Below are 12,531 nucleotides of genomic sequence, written 5' to 3' on the forward strand. Positions count from 1 at the left end.
CCTAATCCAGACCACACAAGCCCCCGTCTCTATGGGTTCAAGCCCCATATCGGCCACTTCAGTCTATGCTCCTCTAAACTTTGTATCTTCTTCTCTCTGTTTCCGTATGTCCTTTCAAATAAAATAAAATAATGCTCCTAAACTGCCTCTATACTGAGGTCTGAGGAGTGGTTAAAACTCCCTTAGGGTCAAATATTTGAGGGCCTTTCTTTGTCCAAATTGAATGAAAGCCTAATTTCTGCAAAGGTCTCTTTCGAGTGGAGTCATTTTTCTGATATTTTCACCTCAAAAGTGGTCTCAAGTTGAGTTGAGTCCATGCGCCACTCCAATCATGTTCCTTAATTTCTCCTATGGCGCATATAACAAGATTTATCATGTAGGCGATAATATGGAGCCTGAACATGAAACCAGTTCAACTTTGAATTGATTCATGCAGAATATAATTTGTAAATTACTTTATACAACTGCATTAAAGCTACAGTCTGGGTTTTGAAAAACAACAAAATTGCCACCTCGCCACTTGTTTTGGTAAACAGCTTAGGGATGGGGTGGAGCGATTTAACCACTCAAATTCATAGACAGAGCTTTGGAAACAAGGACTGATCATCCATGAGATGTTTTGAAGCTATAGAGTGTTTGTTTACAATTACATTTGTACAAATAATGTGGAGTAAAACAATTTTATATTTTGGGTTCAGTTTGGTTTAGGCGGTTAAACTAAGCTTATGAGGCAAGTTATCTTCTTAAAGAATCAGTCTTTATAAACAAACAATGCTTTAAAATATGATTAACATCATCATTTTTTTATCTCAATCTATGATTTTGAGTGGTCACATTTCTCCAGTCCCATCCCACTGCTTTATAGCAAAGCATGGTGCATACTGTTGTCTGAATAAGGACATGTTTCTCAAATGGCTTCACTGTTGTAACATCCATGAATACTTCTCTGAACATATACTGGAAATCAAGCTTAGATAATGTCAAATACTCATCTTATTCAAAAATGTATTGTCATGGCTTTTCAGTTCTAGTTTTATCTCATAAAAATTATATTAAAATAGAACATCACAGCATCCAAATGTGAATTTCACAGACGTGTGTCTTCTGTCCTCTTAACCTCCCTGGAATAAGTCTGATAGATCCAAAGACTGTGTCTAATCTGTCTGTTGGAGAGAGGGGAGAGCATATGTAAAAAGGCGATTCTACTCTATCTATGAGTAGCTTTGGCAACTACTTAGGAAGGGGATTGGAGAGCGAAAGGGAGATAGAGAGATCTCTTTAAACCCCGGAGTTACAGATGGAGAGGAGGGGTGGAGGAGTGAGTTGGGTAGGAATGAACCCTGAGTGAACGCTGCATGGTGCCCAAGGCTCTGATCACTTATCTAAAACAACACTCCCTGTCTTCCTAAGTGTTTAGTTGTAATTAATAACCAGATAGGGGTTTTAATAAAAGGCATTTCTAAACTCGTTCCACTTGATGAAGGTGGAAGGACCAATCACCATCCCTAATAGTCAAAATAATACTGGGGATGACCCTGTACAATACAGTTTTCAAAATCTTGGAATGCATAGATATTCTAACATTATATTCAGATATCATAAAAGTGCTTACGTTATATATAGAATAGGCCTACCTTAAACCACTATAATAGCATATAACATGCTAAATATCAATATCAATCAATTTTATTACCAATGAGCAAATGGCTCTGGACAAATCCTTAGTTATGGCTGCTCACTTTGTATCAGCTCAACTCTGTCTTGACTCTGACAGCTAGCAACTGTGTTTGCATTACAGTTGTAATGACGCCACTGCCAGGTCAAGATGTTGTGTTCAGTCTGTATAGTAGTTATGTGTTGGTGTCTGAGTAGCCATGGTTTCTGTGCGTTATGATGGTGTGGGCGAGGTGCTGCCCAGTCAAGCCAGTTGTGGCCTCATTGTAGTTGATGCCGTTGATCATGTAGGGGCAGGACTTCATGGTGAGCCCAAAATCGTTACTGAGATCTAGCTCCTGTCCCGGAACATTCTTGATACACAGCCAGTGGAGCAGTGTGGGCAGGAACACAAACATTTCCAACCAGGCGAAACCGTCACCCAGGCAGAGCCTTTACCCCATCCCGAAGATCATGACCTTCTCTGTCAGGTCTTTGTTGAGCAGTCCCTCTTCACCCAGGAAGCGCTCGGGGCAGAACACGTCTGGGTCACCCCACAGATCTCTACAAATTAGAAAAACGACAACAGACCAGTGACGACCACAAGAGGGTTGTGTTCATTAGGGCACACAACGGAAAATGTTTTGAACTTGGAAACAAAAATTAGCATTTCTTATTGGACAAGTCCAGGTAGTTAGTCCCTCCCTGTTTCGGTCTGTTTACTACTACGATTGAAGCTAGATCTACTCTGGGTTTTCTAGAGCTAGCCAGCTTTAGTTAGCTTCACATTCCAGTTCAGGCTTCATCCGTTAACTACTACGATGGATATTGCTCGCCCGCCTGCTGCTAACTCTAGGCCTCCTGTAGCTCAGTTGGTAGAGCATGGCGCTTGCAGGGTTGTGGGTTCGATTCCCACGGGGGGCCAGTATGAAAAAAAATATTATGCACTCACTAACTGTAAGTCGCTCTGGATAAGAGCGTCTGCTAAATGACTTAAATGTAAAATGTTGTAACTGCGTGTGCATGTCGCACGTGTCTAGTTGAATGCTGATCTCTTCAATGAGACAATGCTGAAACATCAATCCATGGGCGAGTCAGTGCCACATTTTAATTTGTGCCGAAATCAAAATGAAAGAAAAGTTATCTTGCAATTTCAACAGGCTATGGTGTGAAATAGGCTTGTTGAAGTGCAGTCTTTATTTTATTACTTACAGTTAATGCCCGCTTTGGTGTGCTTATCGATGCACAAGCACCTTTTATCCCACTCCTATAAATAAAATAATTTGATTAAGTTTTACTGTGCGTGATGTTTCAAATGCATTCTGTCATTGACATCTCCAAATAGTCATGTCACCTCCTCAAAGGACTAAAATGGATATTGAGAAGTTTGTTTTGAGATGCATACAGATAACACTCACATTAACTTGATACTGATTGATGAAGACACATGTGTCCTTAGGAATGAAGTATCCATTGAGTGTGATGTTTTCTGTGGTGCTAAAGGGAAGAAAAGCAGGACAAAAGAGACCAACTGTGTAAATAGCAACATTCCATTCCTAGAGCTAACACTTTGATCTGCATATACTAGCAGACAGGCAACATGCAGAAATAAACATTACAAGTTGTTACTGTAACTGTTATCAGAGCCTCACCAGTGTGGTATGGTGAAGCGTAAGATGGCGCCGACGGAGATGGCGGCCTCGCGACTAGCTCTTAGGAAACTTTGCAGTATTTAGTTTTTTTATGTATTATTTTTTACATTATTAGCTCAGGAAATGTTTTGTGTCATTACATACAGCCGGGAAGAACTATTGGATATCAGAGCGGCGGTAACTCACCAGAACTACCAGCATTACGACCAGGAATACGACTTCCCCGAAGCAGATCCTTTGTTCACTCTCCCCAGAGCAATTGAACTGATTCCAGAAGCCGACCCAAAATATTGGCAGCAGAGGAGAGGCACTCGAGGCAGGCTGGTTCGACTTAGGAGACGCGCACACCACCCACCGCTTCCGAGTATATTACTCGCTAATGTTCAGCCTTTGGATAACAAAGTTGATGAGCTCAGGGCAAGGATTTCTTTCCAGAGAGACATGAGGGCCTGTAACATACTTTGTTCCACGGAAACATGTCTTTCTCAGATACTCTGTCGAAATCGGTCCAGCCAGAGGGATTCCCAGTTCATCACGCAGACAGGAATAAATATCTCTCCGGGAAGCAGAAGGATGGAGGTGTGTGTTTCATGATTAAAGACTAATGGTGTAATTGTAGTAACATACAGGAACTCAAGTTATTTTGTTCACCCGACCTAGAATACCTCACAGTCAAATGCAGACCGTATTATCTCCCAAGAGATTTTTCCTCTGTTATAGCCATGGCCGTTTATATCCCCCCTCAAGCCGATACCACAACGGCACTCAAAGAACTTCACTGGACTTCATGCAAACTGGAAACCACATATCCTGAGGCTGCATTTATTGTAGCTGGAGATTTTAACAAAGCAAATTTGAGGACTAGGCTGCCGAAGTTCTATCAACATATCGACTGTAGTACTCGCACTGCTAAAACACTCGACCACTGTTATTCAAACTTCCGGGATGCTTACAAGACCCTCCCCCACTCTCCTTTTGGCAAATCTGACCACGACTCCATTTTGCTTCTCCCTTCCTACAGGCAGAAACTCAAACAGGAAGTACCCGTTCTAAGGACTATCCAACGCTGGTCTGTCCAATCGGAATCCACGCTTCAGGATTGTTTTGATCACGCGGACTGGGATGTGTTCCGGGTAGCTTCCGAAAATAATTTAGACGAATACCCTGATACAGTAACTGAGTTTATCAGGAAGTGTATAGGAGATGTCGTACCCACTGTGACTATTAAAACCTACCCTAACCAGAAACCGTGGATAGATGGCAGTATTCGCGCCGAACCACCGCATTTAACCATGGCAAGTTGACTGGGAATATGGCAGAATACAAACAGTGTAGTTATTCACTCCGCAAGGCAATCAAACAAGCAAAACGTCAGTATAGAGACAAAGTGGAGTCGCAATGGAACGCCTCAGACACGAGACGTATGTGGCAGGGTCTACAGACAATCACGGACTACAAAAGGAAAACCAGCCACATCGCCCAGACTGACGTCTTGCTTACGGACAAGCTAAACACCTTCTTCACCCACTTTGAGGATAACACAGTGACACCGACGCGGCCCGCTACCAAAGACTGTGGGCACTTCTTCTCCGTGGCCGATGTGAGTAAAACATTTAAACGTGTTAACCATCACAAGTCTGCCGGCCCAGACGGCATCCCTAGCCACGTCCTCAGAGCATGCGCAGACCAGCTGGCTGGTGTGTTTACGGACATATTCAATCTCTCCCTATCCCAGTCTGCTGTCCCCACATGCTTCATGAGGGCCACCATTGTTCCTTTACCCAAGAAAGCAAAGGTAACTGAAATAAATGACTATCGCCCCATAGCACTCACCTCTGTCATCATGAAGTGCTTTGAGAGACTAGTCAAGGATCATATCACCTCTACCTTACCTGCCACTCTAGACCCACTTCAAATTGCTTACCACCCCAATACATCCACAGACGATGCAATCGCCATCACCCTGCACACTGCCCTATCCCATCTGGACAAGAGGAATACCTATGTAAGAATGCTGTTCATTGACTATAGCTCAGAATTCAACACCATAGTACCCTCCAAGCTCATCATTAAGCTCGAGGCCCTGGGTCTGAACCCTGCCCTGTGAAACAGGGTCCTGGACTTCCTGACGGGCCGCCCCCAGGTGGTAAAGGTAGGAAACAACAGCTCCACCTCGCTGATCCTCAACACTGGGTCCCCACAGGGGTACGTGCTCAGCCCACTCCTGTACTCCCTGTTCACCCATGACTGCGTGGCTACGCACACCTCCAACTTAATCATTAAGTTTGCAGACGACACAACAGTAGTAGGCTTGATTACCAACAATGACGATACAGCCTACAGGGAGGAGGTGAGGGCTCTGGGAGTGTGGTGCCAGGAAAGTAACCTCTCACTCAACGTCAACAAAACAGAGGAGATGATCGTGGACTTCAGCAGAAGGAACACCCACCTATCCACATCGACGGGACCGCAGTGGAGAAGGTGGAAAGCTTCAAGTTCCTCGGCGTACACATCACTGACAAACTGAAATGGACCACCCACACAGAGTGTGGTGAAGCACAACAGAGCCTCTTCAACCTCAGGAGGCTGAAGACATTTGGCTTGGCACCTAAAACCCTCACAAACTTTTACAGATGCACAATTGAGAGCATCCTGTCGGGCTGTATCACCGCCTGGTACGGCAACTGCACCGCCCGCAACCGCAAGGGTGGCGCGGTCTGCCCAACGCATTACCGGGGGCAAACTACCAGCCCTCCAGGACACCTACAGCACCCGATGTCACAGGAAGGCCAAAAATATAATCAAGGACATCAACCACCCGAGCCACTGCCTGTTCACCCCTCTATCATCCAGAAGGCGAGGTCAGTACAGGTGCATCAAAGCTGGGACCGAGAGACTGAAAAGCAGCTTCTATCTCAAGGCCATCAGACTGTTAAACAGCCATCACTAGAATATTAGAGGCTGCTGCCTATAGACATAGACTAGAAATCACTGGACACTTTAATAAATGGAACACTAGCCACTTTAATAATGTTTACGTATCTTGCATTACTCATCTCATATGTATATACTGTATTCTATACTATTCTACGGTATCTTAGTCACTTTAATAATGTTTACATATCTTGCATTACTCATCTCATATGTATATACTGTATTCTATACTATTCTACTGTATCTTAGTCCATGCGGCTCTGACGTCGCTCGTCCATATATGTATATATTCTTAATTAATTCCTTACTTAGATTTGTGTGTATTGGGTATATGTTGTGAAATTGTTAGATATTACTGCACTGTCGGAGCTAGAAGCACAAGCGTTTCGCTACACCAGCAATAACATCTGCTAAACACGTGTATGTGACCAATACAAATTGATTTGATTTGGTTTGAAGGGGACGTAGGATGTGTGACGGAACACCTCGCATATGAAGGCCTCGGTAAAAGGCATCTTGGTCTTGTCCACAAACCGAGGTAGTCTGGCAGGGCCAATGTGGTCGCCTGAACCAAACAAAGACGTGGATCCGTCTATGAAAGATTAGATCATTGTATGGAACTGCACAGACGGCCCATCTACACCGTCAAACTGTCAAACTGGGTGGTACTGCAGGAATCTCTGCTCATTAGGACGTGCTGTTTGTCAGGAATGACCGTTCATTCAGAAAACAGCTGAACTCCCATCCATTTTTATAAAACAAAGGAATTATTCTTAGCAGGTAAAGTACCAGGTAAAGCAGACACACAAGCAGACATACAAAGAGACAAGGTATGAGGAGACAATAAGACCATATAGCGCTATAAGGGCATAGGGTATTACACTATGAGAAGTGCTGTTCAGTCAGGAGGAGTTATTCATTTACAGAGGATGTACAGTATCAATCTCCTGGTGTATTTTGACCTGGATTTCAGGAAACTTGATGAGGTATAGGAGGCTTCACTGCAAACCAGCTATAATGGTATCGAATCCTGAAATGTTAAAATAAAATAAAAAATGTAACATCAGTTACAATCGTCTATATTACCATCACCATATCCATGCTATTATGAACGCTAACTTAAAGAGGTTGCTGTATTGTTGGTCTGTTCAAAGGTATTCTTCAACCCATCCCTGCTTGGCATGGAGATCTTCCCCAAAAATTTAACAAATCTGGATTTGAAAATATAGTCTCAGCAAACATACAACAGCCACAGCCCTGAAATCGCCTCATGGTCAGTTGACACATTTATTTTAAAGAACTAACAATCTGTGTAATAGCCTTTGTGTTTATATGCTGTTTTTAAGCAGACCTTCAAATCAGGTGTTGCATAATTTCTCTGTTCCGTCTCTCTCACCTGCTCCAAAGATGTTGGTGACAGTGTGTATGATCTGGGAGTTGGACAGCACTGCTGTGACCTCATCCTCCTGCCGCTCCTCACAGAGTGCAATCAGAGCATCTGTGATGTCACGGATACAGTCCTGGAAACACACACATCATCAAAACGTTGCTTAAGACTTTACTTTACCCTCTACTTAATGCCTGCAGCTGTTAAGATTAAGATTCATCTTAAATGCGCAAGGAGGAGTCGTAACCTTGCCACTCCAGCTTATATCTGTGTCTTATTCAATATACACTTACAATGAAATGTAATCCTTTCAAAACTTTAGCACACGACCCGCTAATCAAATGTACCATCGAATTGTAATAGTGAGACTGACAGTAAATGGCAGCATCTTCTTGAAAACATGTCAGCACGTGTCTTCCACCGGATTAATAATTCCTAATTAAAGAGTACATGCGAGCATTTTAGACACTGTGCACAAGAACAAAGGTCCACTTTAGCCTCGTTTGGTAGATATAAGCCTGGTCTGCACTGTCGTAGAGTGTAGGTCTCTTATACTGTAGCTTTGATTTCAGCTGTTCATGTATTTCCTACTGTCATATGCAACCTGAAGAGGCAAAATCACAAGCAAAAACATGCTTTCCAAAAAGGAACCCTCCTTTTTCCACATTTACCTCTTCTCAAACTATCTCTCCCTCCCTCTCTCCCATCTCTTCCTTTCCTTCACCCCTGCGTAATTCCTTCACTCTCTGTCTATCCCTCCAGCACTGAAACAAATCCCTCAATGGCTGATTGGTTTTCTGTGCTTCTGTACCAGAATCTGATAGCACTGAACATATCTAATTTAACAGTTTACTAATCTACAAATTCAGCCTAAAAGTCACACATGAAAGCTGAGATTTCTCTCCAAGTTGAGATGTCTGCAAAAACTATCCACGTCAACATGCTTTTTCACTGTATACACATTATAGATTATACGCCTATAGCCCATAGTTTCAATAGCATATCTATCAACACATCCTATTCCTGACTCCAGCTGTAACAGCAGAATGGCTGAATCCCGTTGGATATGTTATCATACATCAACATTGCAATATATCATACTGTCTGTGTTCAGGGTCTGTTCATCCCAAGCGAAAAAGTATACTTAAATATACAAAAAATTCAAATAATATACTTTAAATATGAGATGTATTTTTCTAGTATATCTTATGTATACTATAAATATACTATATCACACTTATTAAAAGTGTACTTTATATTGATTGTTTTTTCAGTCTTTTGGTATACTATAAATATACTATCATCAACCTTCAATACACTTATTTAAAGTGTACTTTAAATTAATTATTTTTCAGTCTTTAAGTTCACTATCATTAAACTTAAACGCACTCATTAATTTAGTATATTCATTCAAAATACACTTGGAGTTGTTTTTGCAAAAGTATTCATACCCCTTGTATTTCTTCAAGTTTTATTGTGTTAAAACCTGGGATTAAAATTGATATAATTGTAATTTGTTGTCAACAATGAACTCAAAATACTGTGTAATGTCAAAGTGAAAAAAAAAAAAAAAGTTACTAAATAACTAAAATATAGTCATTGCATAAGTATTCAGCCTCTTTGTTTAGGCAGGCATAAATTAGTTCAGGAGTAAAATGTGGCATAACAAATCACAGAATATGTTACATGGACTCTGTGTGAAATAATAGGGGTTGACATTAATTTGTCTATGACTAACCCTTCCTCTGTCCCCCATACATACAAGATCTGTAAGGTCCCTCAGTCACGTATTGAATTTCAAACACAAAGACCAGAGAGCCTTTTGAAAGCCTCATAAAAGGGCAGTGATTAGTAGATCGTTAACAATATCAAATCAGACAATGAATATCTCTTTAAACATGGTCAAGTGAATAATTATGCTGTGGATTATGTATTAAATCATCCAGACACATCAAAGATACAGTCGTCCTTCTGAACTGAGCTGCAATATACAGAATATTCCAAAACATACTGTTCATCTTGTATGCAACAAGGCACTAAAGTAATACTGCAAAATGCAAAGCTATACTGTTTGTTTGGTGCAAATCCAACACAACACATCACTGAGTAACTGCCACCTTATTTTCAAGCATGGTGGTGGCTGCATCATGGTATGGGTATGCATGACATCGGCAAATACTAGGGAGTTTTTCAGGATAAAAATAAACTGGATGGAGTTAAGCACAGGCAAAATCTTAGAGGAAACCTTGCTTCAGACACTGAGAGAGGAATTCACCTTTCAGCAGGACAATAACCTACAACACAAGGCCAAATCTACACTGGAGTTGCATACCAAGAAGACAGAATGTGTCCAAGTTACAGTTTTGACTTAAATCTGCTTGAAAATCTATGGCAACATTTGAAATTTGCTGTGTAGCCGTGAGCACCAACATATTGACAGAGCTTGAAGAATTATGAAAAGAATAAAGGGCTAATGTTTCACAATCCAGGTGAGAAAAGCTCTTAGAGACTTACCCAAGAAGCCTCATCGCTGTAATCGCTTCCAATGGTGTTTCTAGCATATATTGACTCAGGGAGCTAAATACTTATGCAATGACTATATTTTAGTTATTTAATTTCTATCCACCTTTTGAAAACAAATAAATAGAAATCTTCCACTTTGACATTATAGTATTTTGTGTAGATTGTTGTCAAAAAAGTACAAATTACAAATCCATTTTAATCCCACGTTGTAACAACAAAATGTGAATAAATCCAAGGGTTATGAATACTTTTGCAAGGTGCCAATAATGAGTTTTTAAGTACTTTCTGAAATTCTGTTCAGAAAAGTGCAGAGAAAGTTGACAATGATAACGATTGTTTATTGCACAGCAGAGGAACATGCTTCCTGAGAGTATAGTTTTTCATATCTCAAGAAAATATACTTAAGTATACTTCAAAAAAAGTATATTTAACTTAAATGTCCACAAAATATATTTAAAGTATACTTTCAAAAACGCATGTGCACAGAAATGTGCATATTCCCCAGCATCCTTTCGTGTTGAAGTTTTGATTTATAATATGATATTGTTCCTCATATTTGGCTTATTCAAATGTTTTGAGGTTAATTTCCAAACTAAATAATGCTGTACTTTTAATTACACCTTACATATTACACATTTTATTGAAATGTTAATTTATTACCGTAATGTGAAGAACTAAAGTGTGAAATGCCAATGGTGCACAATTCTCAAAAGTGTTACTTGTAAATTGCTGCTCCAGCCGCAACTGCTTTGTAAATAGCATGTTAACATTGGCTGAGGAGATGCCTTGGTCAATCAAGGTAACCTTTACATGGCTAATTAAAATAGCTAAAGTGGTTAATGAGTAGAATTGTAACGTATTTATAAAAGTATACTTGAAACACATTATAAATACACTTTTTTGTAAAGAAAATACAGGAATTCTAATTCAAATACCATTTTAGTATATTTCTAATTGATGAGAAATATATATAAAATGTCCTTAAGGTGTATTCAAAGTATATTTGTTTTGCTCATTATCTAATAATATTATACTAAGAATATACTTAAGTACAAAAAAGTGTCCCAATTTAGATCATTTTAAATGTATTTAATATACTTAAATGCTAATAAAATATCAATAAAATGGACATTAAATGCATTAAATGTTTTCAAAATGGTTTCAATTTAGATATTTTAAATATACTTAAAATATATTCATGAAGTATGATTTAAGCATATTTAAATATTATAATTTTTTCGCTTGGGATTAGCCACCAAACAGAAGAAAACTGACTGAAACAGGGAGTGACTACTTGGACTTGTCCCAAAAAGATGCACTCAAGATGCACTCAAGAAGCACTCATGTTTTGTTTTCTGTTTTGAAACATTTTTCTGTGGCGTGCTCTGATTTGCATGACCCAGGTGTGGCTCATACTTTTTCAAAGGTCTCCAGGTGCTCCTCGATATTGCGTTCCATGAAGCTGTTCATTCTGTTGATGTGCTCAACCATCTTCCCCAGAGACGGGCTCGGCAAGTAGCGGAACACAGGTAACAAGTCGACCAGGTTTCCTGCAGCAAAGATCCGCAACACCTCGTTGTTGATGTGCACAATAGTGAGGAACTCCGTGTCATTGTAGTCATACCTCTTCCCGAAACACAAGACACACACCATTTTTGCCACCGACGTGACCAGCGGGACCACAAGGTCCAGACCTAGCCCCTCGCTCCCCTCTGAGTGCTCCCAAATGACCTCCACCATACGAGCCGCCTCGGCGCACACGTGCTCCTTTAGCAGACAGGTGGTGCCAGGGCCCCGCAGCTCTGTATGCGAGAAGGAGAACAGGGCGTTCTTGCACAGCTTCTTGTGGAGCACACAGGCAGCGCCGTATTTCTCGCTGAAGGTCATGCTAGTGCCATTGGCCACGGTGGAGAAGGTGAAGAGGTCAGTGCGTCCAGCGATTGCCTCACCCTGCTGTACCAGCACCACCACCACAAGGGAGCCCATATGCATTTGGAAGACATCTCCGTACTGCAGCTGGAGACACGTCAGTGACAGGTGGATCTGGTCTCCCATCTGGAACAGGTTACCCACCAGGGGCTACGGGGTCGGCCCCGGGGGCAGAGTGCCTTTGGGGCGGCTCCCGCCCTCTCGCTTTCAGCCCCTGAGAGCCACTAGGAGCAGGGTGAGTGTACATAGAGCCACGGTGATGCCAGAGAGGGTTATACAGGGGCCATCCTTTGGGAATATCCCAAACGTCAGCCTCATATTGCAGTCTCAGAGCGCCCCAGCCAGGACAGAAACACTCTGACACTAACTAGAATCTGAAGAGAGAATGAGTGGTGAACAGAGAGATACCATAAACTGGCTCAAGTGTAAAATAGAGTATCTAGAACATTATCT

The 12,531-nt window shown here is 41.3% G+C and overlaps 1 pseudogene across 1 annotated transcript; it reads right to left on the reverse strand.

Moving 5' to 3' along the window:
- Positions 1–1,850: 1,850 nt before the first annotated feature.
- LOC311145026 (cytochrome P450 1A1-like) lies at positions 1,851–12,325 on the reverse strand (annotated as a pseudogene). Its single transcript has 6 exons — positions 11,566–12,325; positions 7,636–7,759; positions 7,175–7,269; positions 6,675–6,799; positions 3,068–3,150; positions 1,851–2,215 (listed from the first exon to the last, which is right to left on the reverse strand). The product of its transcript is annotated as a cytochrome P450 1A1-like (transcript).
- Positions 12,326–12,531: the final 206 nt, after the last annotated feature.

The sequence above is a fragment of the Coregonus lavaretus genome (genome assembly GCF_964263955.1).
Source record: "Coregonus lavaretus genome assembly, chromosome: 17".
Classification (NCBI taxonomy): domain Eukaryota; kingdom Metazoa; phylum Chordata; class Actinopteri; order Salmoniformes; family Salmonidae; genus Coregonus; species Coregonus lavaretus.